The sequence below is a fragment of the Pristiophorus japonicus genome, chromosome 13, assembly GCF_044704955.1.
Source record: "Pristiophorus japonicus isolate sPriJap1 chromosome 13, sPriJap1.hap1, whole genome shotgun sequence".
NCBI classification, from domain to species: Eukaryota; Metazoa; Chordata; class Chondrichthyes; family Pristiophoridae; genus Pristiophorus; species Pristiophorus japonicus.
Window position 1 is genome coordinate 27,206,605 of NC_091989.1, and position 6,424 is coordinate 27,213,028.

General features: G+C 48.0%; 1 protein-coding gene across 2 annotated transcripts in view; it reads right to left on the reverse strand.

The window, feature by feature from the left end:
• LOC139278470 (golgin subfamily B member 1-like) overlaps positions 1–5,298 on the reverse strand; it is a 97,446-nt gene extending 92,148 nt beyond the window's left edge. For both annotated transcript variants that reach the window (XM_070897285.1, XM_070897284.1), the window contains exon 1: positions 5,252–5,298. The gene's annotated coding sequence lies outside the window, so the exon portion shown is untranslated. The remainder of the gene's footprint in view (positions 1–5,251) is intronic.
• Positions 5,299–6,424: the final 1,126 nt, after the last annotated feature.

Here is a 6,424-nt window from a genome sequence, read left to right on the forward strand (position 1 = left end):
AAGGGGAGAGGGGGGGAGGGGGGGAGGGAGGGGAGAGGGAGGGAGGGAGGGAGGGACGGGAGAGGGAGAGGGGAGAGGGGAGAGGGGGGAAGGGAGGGGAGAGGGGGGAGGGAGGGAGGGGAGAGGGAGGAGGAAGGGGAGAAGGGGAGAGGGGGAGAGGGAGAGAGGGAGGGGAGAGGGGAGAGGGGAGAGGGGAGAGGGGAGAGGGGAGAGGGAGAGGGGAGGGGAGGAGAGGGGAGGGGAGGGGAGGGAGGGGAGAGGGGGGGAGGGGAAGAGGGGGGAGGTAGGGAGGATTATCCTATGAGGAGATATATATTCCCTAGAGTTTGAAGAATGAGTGGTGATCTCATTGAAACGCACAAGATTCTGAGGGGGAATGACATGGAAACATAGAAAATTACAGCGCAGAAGCAGGCCATTACGACCAATCATATCCGCGCCGACAGATCGAGCCACACAGCCCTCAGTCAGCAGCCCTGAAGATTACATATAAACCTGTGAACAATGAAGGACAGGTAAAGAGCATCCGGCCCAACCAGTCCGCCCCACACAACTGCGATACAACATGTATCGCAACATTTTGCACTCCACCCCACCCGGAGCCATGCAATCTCCTGATAGAGGCAAAAAAAGATAAAAACCCAGGTCAATTGGGGAAAATTCCTCTCTAACCCATCCAGACAACCAAAACTAGTCTGGCCATACTTACTATCGTATCTGCGCCAGCCAACAAGAGGTTATCCAGTCTAATCCCACTTATCAACTCTAGGTCTGTAACCCTGCAGGTTACGGCACTTCAAGTGCCCATCCAAGCACCTTTTAAATGTAGTGAGGGTTTCTGCCTCTACCACCTTTCCAGGCAGCGAGTTCCAGACCCCCACAACCCTCTGCGTGAAGAAGCTTCCCCTCAAATCCCCTCTAAATCTTCCACCAAACACCTTAAACCTATGCCCCCTCGTAATTGACCCCTTCATCAAGGGAAATAGGTCCTTGCTATCCACTATATCCAGACCCCTCAAAATGTTACACACCTCAATGAGGTCTCCCCTCAGCCTCCTCTGTTCCACAGAGAACAAACCCAGCCTATCCAACACAAAAGGTTAGTAAGCAGATACAGCAAGTGATCAGGAAGGTCAATAGAATCTTGGCCTTTATTGCAAAGGGGGTGGAGTATAAAAGCAGGGAAGTCTTGCTACAGTTGTACAGGGTATTGGTGAGGCCACATCTGGAATACTGCGTGCAGTTTTGGTTTCCATATTTACGAGAGGATATACTTGCTTTGGAGGCAGTTCAGAGAAGGTTCACTAGGTTGATACCGGAGATGAGGGGGTTGACTTATGAGGAAAGGTTGAGTAGGTTGGGCCTCTACTCATTGGAATTCAGAAGAATGAGATGTGATCTTATCGAAACGTATAAGATTATGAGGGGACTTGACAAGGTGGATGCAGAGAGGATGTTTCCACTGATAGGGGAGACTAGACCTAGAGGGCATAATCTTAGAATAAGGGGCCGGCCATTTAAAACTGAGATGAGGAGAAATTTCTTCTCTCAGATGGTTGTAAATCTGTGGAATTCGCTGCCTCAGAGAGCTGTGGAAGCTGGGACATTAAATAAATTTAAGACAGAAATAGACAGTTTCTTAAACGATAAGGGGATAACGTGTTATGGAGAGCGGGCGGGGAAGTGGACCTGAGTCCATGATCAAATCAGCCATGATCTTATTGAATGGCGGAGCAGGCCCGAGGGGCCGTATGGCCTACTCCTGTTCCTATTTCTTATGTTCTTATGTTCTGTCCTCATAGCTAAGATTCTCCGTTCCAGGCAGCATCCTCGTAAATCTCCTCTGCACCCTGTCCAGTGCAATCACGTCCTTCCTATAATATGGCAACCAGAACTGCACACAGTATTCCAGCTGTGGCCGAACCAGTGTATTATAGAATTTAAGCATAACCTCCCTGCTCTTGTATTCTATGCCTCGGCCAATAAAGGCAAGCATTCCGTATGCCTTCTTAACCACCTTATCCACCTGGCCTGCTACTTTCAGAGTTCTGTGGACAAGCACTCCAAGGTCCCTTTGTTCATCTACACTTCTAAGTGGCCTACCATTTAATGTGTATACTCTTTCCTTATTAGCCCTTCCCAAGTGCATTACTTCACACTTCTTCGAATTAAATTCCATTTGCCACTGCTCTGCCCACCTGACCAGTAGATTGATATCCTCCTGCAGTCCATGACTTTCCTCTTCATTATCAACCACACAGCCAATGTTAATGTCATCTGCAAACTTTTTAATCATACTCCCTATATTCAAATCTAGATAACTGATGTATACCACAAAAAGTAAGGGACCCAGTACTGAGCCCTGCGGAACCCCACAAAAACATGCATCAACCATTACCCTTTGCTTCCTACCTCTAAGCCAATTTTGGATCCTAGTTGCCACTTTGCCCTGGATCTCATGGGCTTTTACCTTTGTGACCAATCTGCTATGTGGGATCTTATCAAAGGCTTTTCTAAAGTCCATATAGACTACATCGTACGCACTACCCTCATCAACCCTCCTGGTTACCTCCTCGAAAAATTCAGTCAAACACGATCGTCCCTTAACAAATCCGTGCTGACTGTCCCTAATTAATCCTCGCCTTTCTAAATGTAGATTTATCCTGTCCTTCAGGTTTTTTCCAATAATTTCCCTACCACTGAGGTTAGGCTGACAGGCCTTTAATTACTTCTTAAACAAGGGTACCACATTAGCAGTCCTCCAGCACCATGCCTGAATCCAAAGAAGACTGGAAAATGATGGTCAAGGCCTCTGCTATTTCCTCTTTTGCTTTGCTCAACAGCCTGGGAGGTATTTCATCCAGGCCTTATCCACTTTCAAAGCTGCTAAACCCCTTAATACCTCCTCTCTCACTGTTTATTTAATCCAGAATTTCACACTCCTCCTCGATAGCAGTATCTGTATTGCCCCTTTCCTTTGTGAAAACAGACATAAAGTATTCATTAAGAAGCGTACGCACATCTTCCGCCCTAACACACACCCTTATGGTCTCTAATAGGCCCTACCCTTTCTTTAGTTATCCTCTTGCTCTTAATATATTTATAGAACACCTTTGGTATTTCCTTGATTTTACTTGCCAAGAATTTTTCATGCTCTCTTAGCATTCCTAATATCCTTTTTATTTTCACATCTGAACTTTCTATATTCCTCCAGAGATTCTACAATATTTAGCCGTCGATATATGACATAAGCTTCCCTTTTTTTCTTTATCCTCCCCTGTAAGTCCCTAGACATCTAGTTATTCCCACCCTTTTTCTTAAAGGGCACATGTTTGGCCTGAGCTCTCTGGCTCTCCTCCTTGAATGCCTCCCACTGTTCCGACACTGATTTACCACCAAGTAGCTGTTTCCAGTCCACTGTGGCCAAATCACTTCTCAACTTAGCAAAGTTAGCTTTTTCCCAATTTGGGACTTTCATTCCTAGTCTATCCTTATCCTTATCTATAACTACCTTGAATCTAACTGAATTGTAGTCACTGGCACCCAAGTGCTCTCCCATTGATACCCCTTCCACCTGCCCAGCTTCATTCCCCAAAATGACAGGGTAGATGCTGGGAGGATGTTTCCCCTGGCTCGGGAGTCTGGAACTAAGGGTCAGTCTCAAAATAAGGGATCAACCATTTAAGAATTGAGATGAGGAGAAATTTTTTCACTCAAAGGGTTCTGAATCTTTAGAATTCTCTATCCCAGAGGGCTGTGGATGCTCAATCATTGAGTATATTCATGATAAAGATCGCGAGATTTTTGGATAATAAGGGAACCGAGGGATATGGGATAGTGCAGGAAGATAGAGTTGAAGCAGATCAGCCAATATCTTTATTGAATGGCGGAGCAGAATGGCCTACTCGTGCTCATATTTCTTATGTTCTATGGTCATTTTCCTGTTGTCAGCCCACGTGAATGGGATTCTAGCATATTAGTAGATTTATTGATTTCAGTTTCACAATTTGCCATGGTAGGATTTGAACTCATTAACCTCTGCTAGTCCAGGACCAGAGCCACATAACTACTGTAGGCTGGACATTGAGACTGTCACAATTCACCAATCAAAAATACTATAATATAATAAACAAAATAATTTACACATAAGAGCCGGAGACAGTGAAGAGAGGTGCTGCCGCCCCACTCAGACTATGAATGTGTGTGTTTCAGTTGGATTTCACTAATGGCAAGCTAGTGTTTCAGGTGAAACCGTACATGGATTTCCACAGCCTCTACCCCAAATGTGAACCTGTCTTTTCTCTTTCTTTCTCTCTCTCTGATGCTGACTAACCTGCTGTGGGATTCTAGCATTTTTTCCTCATGTCCCACTTCCAGCAATTCCAGGCCAGATAACCTTTTTTTCATTCACCAATGCTGGCTATCGAAGGGAGGCTGGGGTTATGTAAATGTATTGTTAGGGGTGGTGGCACTGGGCCCACAGTTTGGGCATTGCACCAGTCACTTTCTCACAGGTGTCATAACAGGCACAGATCAGTGAGCCCAATAGGGCTGCCAGTTTACAGGCAGGCCAGCTGCTGGTGAACACGGGGAGGCATCACAGACCATTCACAATCGGATCTATTAGTTCAATCCAAAAGGAGACCTCACCCCATGTTACAGTGTGTGCCCTTAGGCTGTGGAATTCCCCTACCACTCTCCCCACCCTACCCCAGGCCCTGGTATTCGGGGGCCCCCCCAAGGCCCTGGTATTCCTGTGTTCCCCCTGGGCCCTGGTATTCCCGAGTTCCCCCCCACCATCCAGGGCCGTGGTATCTGGGTGCCCCCACTCCTGGTATCCCTGGGTTCCCCCAAGACTCTCCCAGGTTCCCCCCAGGCCCTAGTATTCCTGGGTGCTCCCCCCAGGATGGTATAGGGGTATTTCCTCCCCACCCAAGGGCCCTGGTATAAGGGTATTTCCTCCCCACCCAAGGGCCCTGGCATAGGGGTATTTCCTCCCCCCCCCCGAGCCCGGGTATACGGGTGTTTCTCTCCCCCCCGCGGACCCTGGTGTCCCAGTGCCGGGCCCGCTGCCTCCTACACCCGATGTTATGCCCGGAATCCTCCCTCTGGGCCGCGGCCAAGTCTCTGCTCCAGTCCCGGCAGAGAGTCAATTTACGGGACAAGGTCAGCTCGGGCTCCCCGGCTCGGTCAGGGTAGCCGAGCGGGCGGGTGGATGTCCCCGGCACCGCGCTGTCTGTCTCTCACTCACCCGCTTCCCGAGCAAACAGCAGCCACATCAGCACCGCGACCCGGAACCAAAACTCACCCCACGGCCACTTCCGGGAGCATTACCATAACAACTGTGGCTCGAGCCAGAGAGAGAGAGAAAGAGAAACAAGACCGGAATAGAAAGAAAATAGGAAAACAGACAGAGAATAATGGAGAAAAAGGAGGGCGAAACAAGAAAGGAGTGAATTGAAACTGAAAGAGAAAAATACAGGGCTAGTCAGAGAAACAGACAATAAGAGACAGAAAATAGATAGAGGGAGAAAAACAGAGAGAGAAATAGAAAGACAAAAACAGAGAAACAGGGTGGAACAAAAGAAATAGAAGCAGACATGAGGATAGATAAGTGGAAAGAATGATAAAGAGAGAGAGCGAGAGAAAAGGGGAGAGAGGACCAGAAGGAGATCGACAGAGATACAGCAAAAGAGACAGCCAATGCCTCAGACTCTTCTATCATCATCCCTGGGTATGTCCTGTCCCACAGGCAAGACAAACCCACGAGAGGTGACGGTACAGTGGTATACGGGAGAGAGGGAGTGAGTGGTCATTGCAAGTCCTCAACATTGACTCTGGACACCATGAAATCTCATGGCATTCGGTCCAACATGGGCAAGGAAACCACCTAAAGTCCTCCCTCAGCTGATGAATCAGTACTCCTCCATGTTGAACACCCCTTGGAAAAAGCACTGAGGATAACTTAGATGGGGGACTTCAATGTCCATCACCAAGCGTGGCTTGATAGCACCACTACCAACCAAACTGGCTGAGTCCTGCCAGAATGAGCTTGCGGCAGATGATGAGAGAACCAACACAAAGGATTAACCTACTTGACCTCATTCTCATAGTACTGGTAGGAATGTGGAGACAAAATTCTGTCTTTGCACTGATGACACACTCCATCGTGTGTTATGGTACTCAACATAGGCCGTCCCTCGAAGCGAGGATGACAAAAAGGGATGAATTCACAGGTGTTTCAATGAAGGACCTAATATTCCAGATCCTGAACTACATCTTGAAGAGTGGAAGATGCCTGTGCTTGGATTTTTTTAACGTGTTGTGGCCATTGTACACCAGCCACCACACGGGCTTGACAGAGCTAGGTCTTGGTCCAGTGGCAAGGATTAACCAAGACGACTGGAGACCTGCTCTGCTGCGC